This window comes from Falco punctatus (assembly GCF_963210335.1).
Source record: "Falco punctatus genome assembly, chromosome: 4".
In the NCBI taxonomy this organism is placed as follows: Eukaryota; Metazoa; Chordata; class Aves; order Falconiformes; family Falconidae; genus Falco; species Falco punctatus.
In genome coordinates, this window is record NC_137583.1 from 9,645,624 (window position 1) to 9,662,218 (window position 16,595).

The 16,595-nt window shown below is 39.8% G+C and overlaps 1 protein-coding gene across 1 annotated transcript in view; it reads right to left on the minus strand.

Moving 5' to 3' along the window:
• The window catches only part of WNT5A (Wnt family member 5A), a 91,611-nt gene that overhangs the window by 40,630 nt on the left and 34,386 nt on the right, over window positions 1-16,595 (minus strand). The gene's annotated exons all lie outside the window — the stretch shown is intronic.

The following is a 16,595-nucleotide window of genomic DNA, read 5'->3' on the forward strand; positions in this document are numbered from 1 at the left end:
CAAGGGCTGTACTCCTTCTTTTGAAGTACCCAAAGGCTGGAGCAAGTTGGAAGAAGGAGGGGTGGTGGGGGCTGAGTCCAGGTTTGAGGTACTTCATGTGCGTGCCTAGTTCTTCCCTTAGGAAAAGGCTGGATTCTTGGCTAGAGAGGACAAGTCTTCTTGGAAGTGCTGGGCATAGCATGGTGTCCTTAGGGCAGATGACTCCAGTAAGTTGGCAAAAGTTTTCTGGGATTATCTTTTTTTTTTAACCAATTAATAATAAGAAAATTAATAAATATGCATCTGATGGCTTATGCCTGCTTTTCCAATCCCCTTAGATTGCTAATCTTCTAAAGATGAGAACAAACTAATGAGCTTCAGAGTATTGCTCTGTGGATCTGAATGTTTGTTCCAACAGCTGTAGGTCCCTATCTATACTTCATAATTTAGGTAAACCATTAACATGCCATTTCATTAGATTGTTCTGCTAGTTAATAGCCCTGTACTCTTTAAAGTTACCCTATCAGTTATATTTAAAAACTACCTGTGCTATGGAGGGCACTGTGAGGTATGTTTGTTGTATTAATAATAATATAAAATAAATCAGCATGCCGAAGGATAGCTCAGAGTTTGGTTATATCCTAAAAGCCTGTTTTACAGAACACAAGACACACTTTCTTCCCCTCCAAATGACCCTAAGTATTTTTTTATTCTACATGGTTCATGACATGAACCTACTTATAAAAAGAAGTGTGATATTTACTGTTGCATCTTTTAATGCCAAGACAAAAGAGATACAACTATGGAAAGTGTTAGTAGGTTTGGTCTATTTGAAGTAAAAGACCAATGCTGGATCCACTTAAAACTCCTTGAACTGCTAAAGCATTACAGTGACTGTGTGTGGCAGTGTGAACATGACCATACATGCTCAACAGCTACTTATTTTTTAAATACCCATCCAAGCAACATGCAGCATTTTGAAATATAACTTGTGTGGTCTAATTATGCAATAATTTTTTATACTTTAGGCCCCAATATTATGAGCCTCCCCACAATTGTAGGTCTGCCCACGCATTTCTCAGTGCATGATAGGGAGACTTAGGGACCAGTTCTGGTAAGCATATATTTTAATTTTCACTCTTAAGTGAGACTTAAATGTGCACCTAACATTAAGAGCATGCTTAACAGTCTATCCTGAAAGGGACCTTACAGGCTATCCTTTTACTAAGGGCATGCATTTAATATGCCATGCGGATCGAAGACCCACAGTTATCAGCATACTACTAATAATGACTATTGCATAAAGGGAAATAGCAATAAGCAACTTGTTAAAGCAAAATCTTGCCCCTGCATGCTCCCCCCTCCAGTCCCCAAACACCATCTATTTAACCACATATGAACTCAAAAGCATGCAAATCTGTAAAGAGTTAGCAAGATGAGAGGCTTAGATTTCCAAAAGAGATACTCAGACCTTCCATGCAAGTGTCAAATGGCAGGTAAACATATACAACTAAAAATATGAACTTCATGATGAAAATTACAAGGTCAACATTTTCTACTTGATGCATTTATAAAAAGATCCTGCATTGCGATTAAAGTGCATTTAGCAATACAAGACTAGTAAGTTTATGAGCAAAAATAATCACTACAATCCATCATTAATCACAACTTACATTGAACAGTATTTTTTTTAGAGAACACCTATTTCCCAATGCCCTTTTTCTTTCCCCTCACAATCTCCCACTCCAACTGCCCACAGACCTTCTCTAGTTTTTCTCTGTTCTTCTGCTTGCTTAAGCTTTATTTCTCCCCACTCTTTTTTATTCCATTCTCTGCAGTAGGGCTTTTACTACCCTGTCAGTCTCTGTTGCCAGTCTCTGACCAACTCATTGCTGAGTGGTGGTATTGGACTATATCTGGAAATTGTGTGATATCATCACCATCTACTTTACCTGCATATTGCAGTTCTGTTGGTTGGAACAAGATAAAACACGAGAAGAGTAATTCACAAAAGCATTTTTGAGGACAACAGTTGGCTAATTAAAAACAGCAAAACAAAACCAGCAGATACTTTTGTTGTGCATGCACATGTCAGCCCCACTGAGGAAAAAGTAAAGCCCAGAGAGGAACTGAACTCATAGAAACAACTTGTAAAATAAGAATAATGATAGCAGTACAAAATTTGTTCATTGCTTTATTAATTTTAGAGGGCGTAGCAAGAAAACTGATAATTTTTAAAAAAATCTTTTCCACTGAAACAACTACATTACAAGAAAGACAAGATAGTTTCAGGGCTACTTTCCAGAAACTTTGTTCTTACTGGACTCTGTAATTCAAGAAGAGAAAACAGTATTTGACAACACACCATTATTTCTCATTAAGTATTCTAAATACGAATAAAATTATCCACCCCATTTAAATATTTTTTTCCTCAAGCTTGCATGGCTTGTCTAATTTTCTATCTGAACTTAAAAGATATAACCCAGGTCACCAGTGTTATGTACACCTCCGTATTCATATGTATACCCTTTGGACATGAGAGACAGCGGCCTGTGCTCTATAAAGAACATTATATAAAGAACTTGTGCTTTTGAACAAGACTTTTTTTGTAGCATATACCTAACTGTAATTTATCAAGTGTTTTATCATCAAAAGCAATTGATCAAGTCAGGAATAGCTTTTTAATGGAACTCAGCATTAACAGTCATGTAAAAACCAACAACCCCCCCGGTAATTTTCTCATTCAAGTCACAAGATCACAAACACAGGACATAAAAAAGGAGAAGGAGGAGGATCACCCGTGTCCTTTTCAGATTTTTTCCCAATAGAGTGTTTGGGGATCTTTACTTTCATTTATTTAAATGCAATTTTATTTGTAATTCCCTAAGGTATGTACCTTCCACCACTAGGCACTGACACAATAATGATCACAAATCATTTTGTAGGCTCATAGAAAATACAGCTCGTTCCAGTAATAATTTCTAATTTAGCACTCTTCCAAATTTCAAAGTGTAGATCAGGAGCAACTCACACCTTCCACTGTCCTGTGCAGAAGGAAACAGGGCCTGCCCTTCCCCCCAGGGGATGCCTCCTCCAGGCTCCCCGCAATGCACGTGCCCCTTGAGAGCTCAGGGCTCCCTGCTAAATCCAAAACATTGCATTTAATAACCATCAGTAGACCAATACCATCTCCAAACCATTTAGCACTGTTCCAATTTCGTTTATACTTGTGGTCTCCACAGTTGGCACGGCAAGCCTGGGCACCAGTTACATGATATTTGAGTAAGTGTTGCTTGTATTACTTGTATTATATCTGGAATCCACTGCCTGCTCATTTCACTAAGTGTTCATATTGTGGGAAAATTTACCAGCCATTCCATATTCACACCCTTCAGACTATTAATGATTTTAGAGACTTCCCATATTTCTACTTCTTTCCCAGACTGAAGAATTATATTGCAATAGACTCTTTTTACATAGAAACAATTTGAAATCTCTGTCATCCCCATCATCCTTTTTTCCAGCCTTTACAGTGCTCTCTATTCTTTTTCAGTGGCTTATTAGAAATATGTGGAATAGCAAAGGCAAACTGTTAAAAAATGGCTTTGTGTTCAGCTGGCTGTTTCTCTCCTACGTATTTATAATATTGTTTGCCTTTTTGATTACTGCTGCAAATAAAGCTAAGTTTTTTGAGGACTATTCACAGTAATTCCAACATCTCCATCCTGAAGAGTAACAGCTAATTTACATCCTGACATTTGGTATGTTGCGTTAGGGTTGCTTACCCCTTACGCTTCCTTTTACATTTACCTAAAGGAAATTTCATCTGCTGTTTTGCTGCCCAGTCCAAGTCACTGCAATCTAGACTTTGAATTTTCAGAATTCCTTCAATCCTGCAGAGGCACAAAATAGATTTCAAAACCATTTCGTGGGAAATTCCCATTAAATATATCTGGTTTCTCAATGGAATGAGCTGGAACCTGCAGGGCAGCTGGGACTGAGGGAAGGCAAGAGACATATTTCCATTCTGTGCATAATTCAACAAAGTGCCAGTCCGTGCTTGCGGAATCCTCTTCTGTGCTGGTGTTGCTGGCTGACACAGTGTCAGCATTTTTCAGGATTATGCCATTATCAGCCTGTACTGGGACCCTTTAAAACAGCTGAAATAAAAGGGCTCTTTCTGCATATTTATGCCATCCTGCTCCGAGCGCTTCCTGTTGGCCCCAGTAAATCTCTTTGCGAAATTTCAATCGACTCTGGTGGTGTTCCAGCTGTTAGATAAACTTCCAAGGATATTTTTGTGACAGGTACAAACTTAGACAGGAAATCTCAAGAAGAAATCCTAAATTAATTATATGTCAACATTCAAGCCACAAGAAGGAGCAATTGTCATAAATTTTTTAAAGTTAGAATCCAATTTTAGTTGTAAGTGCAAAAATGTTCACTGACTCAGTTGTGAGTCAGTGCCAATAAAATAATATATTTCACATTCTTTAAGAGCTCGCTTTGGCTAAACATAGAAGGGAAGAAGCTAAGATCAGTGCGCTGTACATTTAAATCACATAAAAAGACTACAGACATGAACTAATAGATTTACAAATTATAATTCAGTACTGCCTAATCTTATCTTACCTTTTTGAAAACACATACAAAATATAAACTAATTTTGTGCTAAATGAAAATACATTCACTGCCTGAAAACCTGATAAAGATGCCAACAAAATCTTTCTGCGATACCACACAACATGTACCCCCGCTCTCCTTCTCTGTACACATGCGCTGCGTGTTTCGTTTGCTTCACAAATGCTAGTAATGCCGACTAAGCAAGGGGTTGAGAGGGCAAAGAGTGTTGAAACAGTACTGGCCCACAGAGGGTTGCCCATGTTTCTCTGGTTTTTGCATTGCTACGGATTTCTTGACAGCTTTTCCAGCCCCCCACGACACACCTTTGCAGAGACTCTGAAGACCGCCCTGCGGACACATAGGCAGTTTGAGCCCTCTGCAGCCACCACTGGCTGTGCAGGTGGCAGAGATTCCCTATCCTGTTCCCCCAGTATTCAAAACATTTTCCTGGGAATGCTGTCGAGTGCCATAACCCTCTGTGTGCTACTGCCCGGCAGTGCAGACAGCGGCAGTGCGCGTCCTGCGGCCGCCAGCAGCTGCGCACAGCTGGGCGCAGAGCTCTAATCCACTCCCAGCTGAGAACAGCTGAAAAAGCCAACCACTGTGTGCCAAGCCAGGTACTCAAAAGCAACCTTGTGCTCTAACCTGGTAGGGGGCCCTTTCCAAACCCCTCTGCCTAAAGAGAGTTCCAAGATACCTGTTGTCTCAGTACAGGGAAAATTGTCATGGGGGTACGGAGAGAGGGAGTGGGAGGATATACACTAAGCTTTGCAGGCTGCATATCTCAGCGCAGCTTTGGGGCACATGCAGGGGATGCTTGTGGTCCTTATTCTGGCACCAGGTCTGTAACAAGCTCTGGCAAACAGCAGAGCAACGCAGCGCCGCTCTGAATCCTGTGGCATGGATGCACCCCTCGGGATGCTGGCTGCTAGGTACAGAGCTAGCGGTGGGAAACTGTACTGGCCACAGCCATCACACCCGCCTTGGGCAGAGCTTTGCACCATCAGCCACTGGCTGCAGAGTCCAGCCACCACTGCTCAAGAAAGAAAAGCCCAAGCAAGAAGACGCAGCCACCTTCCTCACACAGAGGCAAGACAAGGGGAGGAAGCTGGAGAAGCTGCTTGACAGCAAGAAGAGTTACAGCTTGGAGGGAGGGAAGGATAGTTCAGACTATCGACAGGAGAAGCTAGAAAAGAATCATCTCACACAACGTGCACAAGCGATACCCTCTTGTAACATTCCCCCTGCTTTACTGAGTGCTTTCTCTCCACAGGCTAAAGGCACTAAAAGGTTCCATCCAAAGCCCGTGGAAGAGACAGTCTTTCAAACTATTTCAGTGGAGCCATGTCAAACTAGTCCCAGGAAGCGAACACTCAGCAACCCATCTGCAGGCAGAAATTGGCCCACAGCATAAATACAAATACATCAGAAATCTGGCAAGGCACCAGCGGGAACATACTGCACTTAACTGACCACCTTGATTCTGTGTCTCTGAAATACTGTGGATAAATAACTATTTATGTCACCCTGGGAGAAAAGGAATGTATGATATGGCTATGAAACCACCTGGACTTTTATATATAAAAAGTGTTTTCACTACTTATGGAAAGCCAGACATGTAAATTACGCTACCTTTAGCAAGAAAAAATATGTGCCAAAGACCATGCCTAGGAGCAGAACTCAGGAAGAATGGGCGTATGGTCATGCCAGTTTTGCAGTGTTTTCTTTTACAAGCCTGTTTTACTGCTGAGGGGGGGGGGAGACTAGTGTTATTGCTTCCTCAGAAAGCTGTTCTCACAGGATTTGACTATTGGTCATGAAAACCTTTTAAGGTCAGACAATCCTGCAAGATTTTAACAAACTGAAGGTTTAAACGAGTTCCCAAGATTCTGGTTATGTCCGTTTCTAAGATGGAAAGTAATCCCCTTACAAATGTGTATCCCCTGGGAAACCAGAATTAAATAAAAGCAGAGCTGAAGATCTGAATTCAGTTCCCTTGAAAGTTTACCCAATTCTTTTATCAAATGATTTATCTACTTTCAGCATTTCCACATGGACAGATAAAGTTGGCATCATCACCAAAACTACATCTGCATATTTAGTATGGAAATAAATAGGATCAGCCTGGGGTTTTGGTGCTGAAGTCTGATCATTTTGGAAGACCAAGCAGACACACAGTCACAGCATCCTATGCCATTAGAGGTCCCCTTGAGGCTGACTGTTAGCATTAGGACATTAGCAATCTGTGTATTTATCAAAATGTGGACACTAGAGTGGCTTGAAGTAGTTTCACTTCCTCTTAAATGATAATAAATTGGCAGGGTGAGTGTTGACTGCCTGAAATGCAACTTCATTACTTCAGAGGTTAATGGAGCAACCTCTCTCTGTTGATCTTCCTGTCACCATTGGCTACAAAAGACTCTCTGACACAGTGCAGTTTTCAGGAGAGGCACAAGTATAACAGAGATTAACAACATCAAAAAGAAGACTGTCCTGCTCCATTATATTCTGCAAAGCTGATGTGCAGTAAATCACAATGGCTACCAGTGTGATCTGCCCTGTCTTAAAATAAAATCAGCATAAAAAGAGCTGATGGTGCTATATTACTGAGACAAATACCTTTCAGTCTTAAAAAGAAAAAATAAAGAAAAAAAAAAAAGGGGGATCAAAAAAGAGAAAGAAGAAAAAAAATTAAAAGCAAAGAAAGGAAGAGAGAGAAGAGAAGAAAAAGAAAAAAAGAAATGAAAAAGAAAGAGAAACAAAATGTGAATACTTCAATTACGACGTAAAATACTGGGAGCTACTGACCTTCAGCTATTTTGCATTAATTCCCTCTTGTATTTCTTAGAGAAAGCTAAACAGTGATTTAGCCAAACTACTATTCTTTTGAAGGCTGAATTCATGATTTTGCAGGAGATGAAGACTGACAGGAAAAGAGTAGGAGGTGGCCACTGAGATTCAAAGAGGATTACATTTAATGCTGGTTAAGTGAATAACCCACTGAATGGAAATGTATTCATCTAGGGAAATGTGCCTCCTCTTGTTATAGGTTACTGCCCTGAAATGCCTGGAAGGCGTGATAACTCAATAATTCATAACTCCTGTTGATCACCAACACCACAATGAACATGTCCCTCACAATTCTGAACAGAGAACACTGCCAAAGGAAGCAGAACATTCTGTGCATCCTACACACAAATAACTGGAAATCACATCCAAGAAGGGATATTACTCCTGTCCTACAAACAGCATCCACTTCATCAAGAACACTAGCCTAAATTCACAATACATACAGGATAGTTTTCTTTTTGTGAATATGTGGGTGAAATAACATTTCTCATTAGAAATGTTTCATTTTGTTCAGTATTTCTGTTCTTTTCAGCAGATGAACAGATGAATACATAACTAAAAGTACACCAGACAGGCAATTAACGCATGCATGTATCAGGTAATTATACGTGTACTTGTGCAAATGATGCAGGTGTGTTTCAGGTCACTTGTATCCACTCTTCACTCCCCATCCTTGCTAGTGTTTGGGATGGTGTTTAGCAAGTCTGGCAACACGTTTACAGCAAATATATCACATTGCCTTGTTGAACTCATCTTTTGGAAGTTTCAATTAGGAGTGAATACTTTTGAGCATGAAACACATAAACCTGAATGAAAGCATCCATTTCCTACACACAGTGGCAGGTACCTGGACTTCTTATTAGAAGGCAACATTGATAATAAGAAGTGTCTGCTGGTAGCATAACGGAGGAGGAACCTACTGGAAATTATGGGAGATAAGGAAGATTGGGATTTATTGCTGGAGAAGCAAACTTGGGGTGAGATTCCAGAAAGAAACTCCTCTGAATGCCAGAGCAACTGTCACCTTCCCAGTCTGTGATCTAAGTGGTGTGAACAACAGGGCAGGAATTCAGTGTTCACCCCCAATTTTGTTAGTGGCTCCTTTTGAGACCTTGGGAAGTTGCTTTAGTCTCTCTGTATCAAGATTTTCTCAACTGTAAAAATCATAAAAGCAGCTACTAAACCTGGAGAACTCCCTTACAACCTACAGATCAAAGCAAGATGTAAATGCTAAGGTTTTTTCTGTACTACACCACTTTCAATTTCTTTAAGTTGAAAAACATGTAATCTGAATTCAGGTTGATAAAGAACCATGTCTTACCTTTTAAAAGAGCGAATAGTTGTTCTGGATGACAAATTTTAAAAAAGTAAAAATGGTTTACTTTCACAAAGTATTCAGCCTTTCTGTAACTTAAGATCCAAAAAAGAGGTCCACCGGTTTGAGGTTGTGTTTCCCAATAGCTGCTATAGTGCTGTAGAAAAATAACCCTTTAGTGAATGACTTAAGAAAAAGAATGAAAAGATTGGTAGTTCAGTGGCGTGTTGACCCCATGAATGTCAGAGAGTTGAAAACGTCTCTTCCACAAATACATCAAACTCAAAATAGATAATTAAGATGACAGTGCTGCAGGTTCTAGAAGTTACCATTTATAACATCTGAAAAGTCATTGTCCCACTGAAAAGAGTTTGAGAAAGTGTATATTGCATAAAAAATATGAATTGAATATGAGAGTGTTACAGTTCTGAAACATGGGAAAACTCCACCTCTGCATACACAGAGCATCAGAATGCAACAATATATACTTCAAAGCTCCCTTGCTGCAGACAGAATCAGCCACATATCTCTTTGTAGACTCCCCTTTGAAGAAAGAACTTTATGGGTAAGTGGGTGAGAGGTATAGCTGCCACTCATAGCTACACAAAATTGTCCTTCCTTATCCCAGAATCTTGGAATCATAGAAACATTTGGGTTGGAAAAGACCTTTAAGATCATCGAGTCCACTCATTAACTAGCACTGCCAAGTCCACCACTAACCATGTCCCTAAGTGCACGTCTACACATCTTTTAAACACCTACAGGGGTGGTGACTCAACCACTTCCCTAGGCAGCTTGTTCCAGTGCTTGACCACCCTTTTGGTGAAGAATTTTTCCTATATTGTAAATTTCCCAACATCCAACTTAAACCTACCCCGGCACAACTTGAGGCTGTTCCCTCTTGTCCTATTGCTTGTTACTTAGGAGAAAAGACCAGCACCCGCCTTGCTATAACCTCCTTTCAGGTAGTCAGGTAGTTGGAGAGTGCTTCATTGTTACACCAGTCAAAAATGGACTATGGGGCAGCTGGTCTATAGGTTAAGAACAATTTTTGACTATCGGTGAGAATTTCATTCCAGATTTTCTACTATGTCCATAGATACTTTTTTCAGTTTATTTTTTCACATCTCTGAAGCACAGTTCGGCTCTGCTGAAATGTTGCTACTGCAATGCCGAAGTAATATACAGCTAATATAACATTCAGAATCATGTCATTCCATCCTGCATCATAATGAGTGCGGTTGTGGACAGATTTATATCAAAGCACTTCATTGAACAACCTAGAAGAAAAAAATAGTCTATGATGTATTGCAAAATCTATTCAGTAACACAGCCTAACAAAATACATTACTACATATAACCACCTTGGACAAAGGTAAGTTACAAGAAGTACGAAACTAGTACCAGAAATCCTAATACAACTGAAAGTTTGGTATTTTCTGAAATAGTTATATCTTATTGCATCCGTTTCTATCCATGTTGATGTGTATATTTACTGATGCCTTATCACCCAACATTGTAGCACAACAGTGTGCTTTTATCTGTGTATGAGAGTGAGTAGTTCCCATTCTCAGCACATCACTGGAATTAAAGCAACAATCTGATTTACAAAAGTAATTGAGCATAGACAAATTACTGCTGTTACCTGCATTTTAATGACATGTATGGTTTCCAGAAAAGCCTATGGTAGGTAAAATAATCCTAACTGGTTTTAAAATTTCATGGTAAGGAAATATTCTGGACCTTTACTGATTTTGCATCCTGAACTTTTTTTTTTTTCTTTTTTTTTTTTTTTTTTTCAGAAAAACTCCTTGGTTCTTTCTTCATTAGAATTTTTAACAACCAAGGGCAGAAATCTTAGAGGGAAACCTGTACCAATGTATTTTTCCATGAGATGCAGACTTTAGAAGGATTTTCTTTGTAAAAAAAAAAAAAAGCAACAATTTTTTGATCTTTATCTCAATTTGCATGGTAGAAGTATTCAAAGGAGTGAAGTATTATTGCCATTAGTAAGTAAAAGAGATATCAAGTGTACTAAAGTCAAAGATTATCCATCAGAAATGAAAGAAAACAAAGACCCTACAAGTATAAGATAGCCTCTTTTGCTGTTGGCTGAAATCTTTCATATGGTATATAATGCTGGCAAAACAGAATTTTTCGATTCACCTTTTTCCCTATTGAAAAGTAATGCTCTCTTTATCTAACCTTTTCTAAACCACCATTGAAAATTGTATTTTCTGATTCAAACAAAACATTGTTTTTCTTTCTGCCTCATATGGCTAATAATAAAGACTGGAGGTAAATCTCCCTACAGCTGCTTTCAGTTCATTTTAAGTCAATGAAACCTATATAATCCTGTAATACAGTCAATTGTTTCTTTTCTGCTAGGCCTCAAGGTCTGCAAGCTTAGAAAGGGAAGAATTACTGGTTTGCTTTTAAGCACCTATTAATATTTTGCCCCTCCAGCAGTTCTTTTTTTCCCCTTTGAAGCCTTTTCCCCACTAAATTAATGTTTAACAATTAAATCAAGCTGAAGGAGATCTTAAAAGATCTAGACAATTACTGATTGGGTAGAAGAACAGGCCTTTAATTTAAATGGGAAACATCTCTGAAATGATGGTATGAGACCCCACAACTAATTACATAATTTTCTGCATCTGAGAAAACATGAGCTGAGAGAATGCAAATAGAGCCACACATGTAATATCAAGAAGAAAAGCTGGAACTCTAACATCTACCTATTATCTTTGAAAATAGAGCAACTTGTAGAAAAACAAGCTTTGTGCTACTAGATATGCAGAAAGAAAATATAACTTCACAAAAAAAGGAAGAAAATCCAAGGCATGGCATTTCTTTTTCAGGCAAATATTACTGATACACCTAGAATGGCAAACTCTCTATGTAAACATCATAAGCAGGCCTAAGAGTCCTTTAGAAATTCTATAGTCTTTGCATACATCATATACTTTTGTGTACTTGCTAGATAGAAGTGTTCTGAGTTTCCTGCTTTATTCTATAGTAATGTGCATTTTAACTTAATAAATATATCCACAGCTGAGTAGTAAGGCATGATAATGGAGTTTTTCTGTTAGGCCTGAATAAATAGAGTTTGTCCTGAATGAAAATCTCTAACCTGAACTCAAATGCTGGTTCGTGGCCGCTTTCTTTACCAGATCCTCTAAGCACCCAGTCAGAGAATAGTCTGCTCCCTTGAGTCAGACAGTCCTTCGGGTATTGAGAACTACTCAGGTCCATAACCCCACGTGTCTCTCCAGATCTCACAAATACATTAATGTGTGCTGAGATGCCAAACACTGTTCTTTTTCCTTCTTAGCCTAAGAAAATTTCATCTGCTCCAAGCAGAGTTATCATGACCAGTCTTGTTTCTTAAAAAAGGTCAGACTGAACTATCAGGGACAAACAAACAGGGAGTGTTCAAACCACATGTGCATTACTAAGACCTAATTAACAGAGTCAATGACATTACCTACTTCTAACGTAGGTGCAGAAGTAGCTAAGGGCACCTGTTAGAATGTCCAAAAAAAAGATGGATCGTACCAGCAGAAACCATGGTTCAAAACTTCCAACACTGGACTCACACCTTGTAAGATTGTCCATCACACAAGTATTGGGGACAGATGTTCAATGAGCTAGAAACCTAATTTTCTGATAGGCCCTCTAAAGTATTTCCAAAGGAACCTGACTCCCACTGATTTCAAATACATGAGAAAACAGCAGTTTTTTTAAGAGAGATACTTTGTAAGTTGGTGTCAGTTAAAACATACAATAGTTGAACTCTCCAGGTACTTGAAAGTTTCATTTGCAGTTTCAGTGTTGACTAAACTATAGTTATTCCTTAAACATTTCAGGAATTGCACATTGTTCTCCTCTGAGATTTTGAGTACTTCATACTACAAGACAAGCCACAGGTAAATTAATTAAAAAAAATTAAAATATTCCCAACAGGTTTTCACAATGCAAATACCTGCTTAATATTTTAGATGGGGTTTTCTTTAATTCAACAGTTTTATTCATCCCTAGATAGAATCAAAACATAATCTGTGGAAAAAGTGTTATTCAGTTTTATGAGTCATCAAATCATTTTGAAACACCAAGTGCATTTAACTCACCATCTGTTATATAACCTCAATGCAAAGTAAAATTTACTATGTTTTTGGCTAGAAATCTGAATTCCATTTTCAGAAAAAAAGTTGAGATAACAAACAGACTACTATGAAGGACACAGCCAACCAAAAACACTCTAGCACTTCCAGGAATTAAGCCTCTCATTCCTACAATAACAAAAACCATTACTGACATAAGAAGGTCGTGTCCTTTCCTGCTTTTGATATTATTTTTTTAAAATATAAATTCTTTGGTATCTATTATTAATTTTAAATGTTTCACTTCACCAAGCTAGTATTTCCCAATACAGACTGTGATTCATGAATGTGTGCATAGCAGAGGCATAAGCACTAAAAAGCCATCCTCAGCCAAATGACTTCTTTTTGTCCACAGACAGAACAAATAAGGAACAACCTCACGTTTGTTTTACACAACACGTTAAAAATCAACACAACTAGGAATCACTTGTATCTTATGCAGCCCCACCCTGGGACATTCTATAGTAGCATTTCATTTATGAATGAAAAGCATTGACTTTCTCAAGGAAATACATATGCTGAGGACCAACATAAGCACTAGCTCCTGCAGCCCTGTGAGCACGGGCTCTCTCACAGGTTTGTGCCACGTAGCCCCTGTTGAAAACTGTCTGGGTGCGAGTGTGTGGGCCGGGTGACAGCCTCTGAGGCCGTGGGTGAGCAGGCAGCAAGAGGAGGACGCGCAGCCAGGCAAACCAGGCAGGAGCTCGGGGCTTCCACCACCACCGGCATCGGCTGGGCGCAGCATGTGTTGGCGGTAGCTCTTGAATGACAAATCTGAGGTGTGGTTCCAAGAGCACACGTTTCTACCAAGCAGCCAGCACTGACTCCAGCATGGACTTACCTCCTGCTGCCACTTTTTTTGTTGTGAGTCATCCTGAACGCTGCCAGAAGCAGCTGTCCCACACATCCAGTAAGATGCTGGAGTTTAGCCTGTCCCCGGGGTCTCCAGCAGCGCCCGAGGTGTGGAGGGTCCGGCACAGGCAGACAGCTGGAGAGCTGCTCCCTCACCTGAGCAGAGAGCAGCCACCGGGGCGCAGGACAAGGCCTCTCGCAGCGCTGCGGGAAACAGCGCCTGTGGGCCTGTGACTCAGGATGGAACAGGGGACAGATGCCACTGGGAAGTACAGCAATGCTGGCTCCTGCAGAGCCTAGGACAGGCAGTGGCAAACCTGCGCTGTGCCCCACAGCCCGATCCTGCCCACCAGCTGTGCTTTATCTCTGCAGCAGCCCCTGTTAATGGCAAGCTGTGAATCATGTCCTCACTCTTTCCCCTCCATTTCACGCACCAAGTAAATCTGATGAGGACACTGTCCTCTGGCACCTTCTGTTTCAGAGAAACTACAGAACAAGCAAGCAGAGATGTTGCTAACACTTCAAGAATGTGCTGAGCTGGGCAGCAAGTTTGCTAAGGATTGCTTGAGAAGGCAGAACCACCCTCCTGGGGTAATCCGAAGGGAGCGCAGTATTAAACGCTGTTTTTAAGAGCCATGAAGATAGGGTGGATCAAGAAGACAGATGAGGAAAAAAGTAGGAGAGAGATGAACAAAGGCATGGGCTTCGGGCCAACGAATAAACTTTCCTTACTGTGTAATGGCAAAGGTGAAGGGGAGTTGACTGGCAGCAAGAAACAGGCTGCAAGTTTCCGAAGAGGTACTGTGCCCCTCTCCAGAAGGGCTGTGCCTAACGCAAGAAGAAAATGATGCAAGGACATAAAGATTTTTCTTTGTTTTGGATTTAGTACATTTCCTGCAGTGTCAAAAGTTCAAAGCGAAAATTTCCATCTCAGTCTGAAGAAGAACAGTGCAAAGGTTTGAGCTTTGGGAAAGTATGAGGATCTTCCTGGAGATCCAGCATGAATACAAGCGTAAGCAACAGACAGAAGGTCTGAGCAACTAGGAGAGCATGTCCTGAGAAGGTGCACAACAGCCCTGAGCCAAGGGCAGTCCTGCGTTCTGCTCAAAGCCAGAAAGATTGAGAGAGCACAGCTCCAGCATGGCAGGACCTAAAGACAGCGCTTGGGGAGCATCCAGCCAGGGGAGCCTGTCCAGAGCCATGACACCTAGTAACAAATAAATAGCAAACAAAGATATACCAGTGACAACAATCAGCTTTAGAAGTTAACAGGAGAAGCCTGGAAAGTGTAAAACTTATTTGTGTTGCTAGGCAAAGGCAGTGAAATTAATTCTGGAGTAATGCTTTGTCAAGTAGAGTTTTGCGTGGAGGAATTCAAAGACCAGAAAACAAGGAAGATTAATTGTTATTTAAATTTCCAGATTTGGATCCTTCCCATAAGCCTGACAATGAAAAATTAATAATAGATTCATTAAGTTTGTAATAAAAAGAAAGAGGGCAATATCATGTTCTCAACAAACATGAGCTAACGGGCACGGGAAGGTTTAAGCTGTTAGCATTCAGAGCAGTGATGATGAGTGAAAAGTGACACAGGAAGCTTGGGGGCTGTTTTTAATCACCCTTGCATAGCTGTTAAAGGCACAATAAAATGGCAACAGGACATTATAAATAGAGCATGTAAAAGAGCCTTCTGTGACAGGCAGAACTGTTACAGACTCCCTTATTAGACAGGTTGGCTTAAACATTTACTCCATCACCTTCCCCAGCTGGTCAAACGCTCTGTTCCATCTTAAAGATAGCTGAGCATATTCAGCTTGGTTTGGTCCATCTCTAGTTTAATATTAAAAGGGCAATTTATCAGAGAGTTAGTTTAAAAAGCAAACCAAGCAACAACACAAATGTGTTAAAACTTTTTGAGGTTCATGGAAAGGATGCCAGCTTAGTCATAAAAGCTTCACATAACTTGAAATACAATTTAAACAATCTGGGATGTTTGGAAATAAATTTGTTTGTTAGAAAAGAAACCTTTCTTCCCACAAAAAGGTGCTGGGAGAGGGCAGAGCTTCTTGGTGATTTCTGGTTGAGTCAGAACTGAATTTGGCACATCTGTCTGCAAGTCACTCCACAGACAGCATGGCACACTGTTGTGTTTTGGCCTAATTTTCAAAGACCTTAATATCAGCAATTCCTACTGAAGTCAGTGGGAACATACAACTAGTGAAAGGAAACTGAATGTTTATGTCATTTATGAGGAATAAATGATAATCAATCCATTTAGTCTTGAAATGTAGCATGCAAACATATTAAATTTTAGATGGTATTCACAATTTACAGTTTCAGTGCAGAGCATGTGAACTTAAGAAAAAGTGAAGACAAATGTTTCTGGTTTTTTAACAACTCAGTTTGGATGCCTCTTTCATTGCCAGTTATGAACTATAATATTGAGTATAAAAATCAACTATCATTCAGACTGAGTACTGAAGAATTACTAATTTCTTTCCAGCTTATACTTCTGTTTTGCTGTTACATCACAGATGTGCACACCTTTATTTTACTAAGAGCTTTGTGCATTTAAAGCCACAGTTAGAGATAAAGAAAATGGGGTCTCCTTTTAATGACTAGTTAGCAATACTTGCTCTTTGTAATCATACAACATACAGCATGAAGGCCATAAAAAGGCATATCAGTACTCATGTAATTTAAAGTTCTTATGCATCCTCCCTTTCCCCAAACATGCACTGTGTTCAGCTAATCTCACTTGCCATTCTCAGAAATGTTTAAAATAATGTCAAAAACCTCCTTAAAGAGAAAGA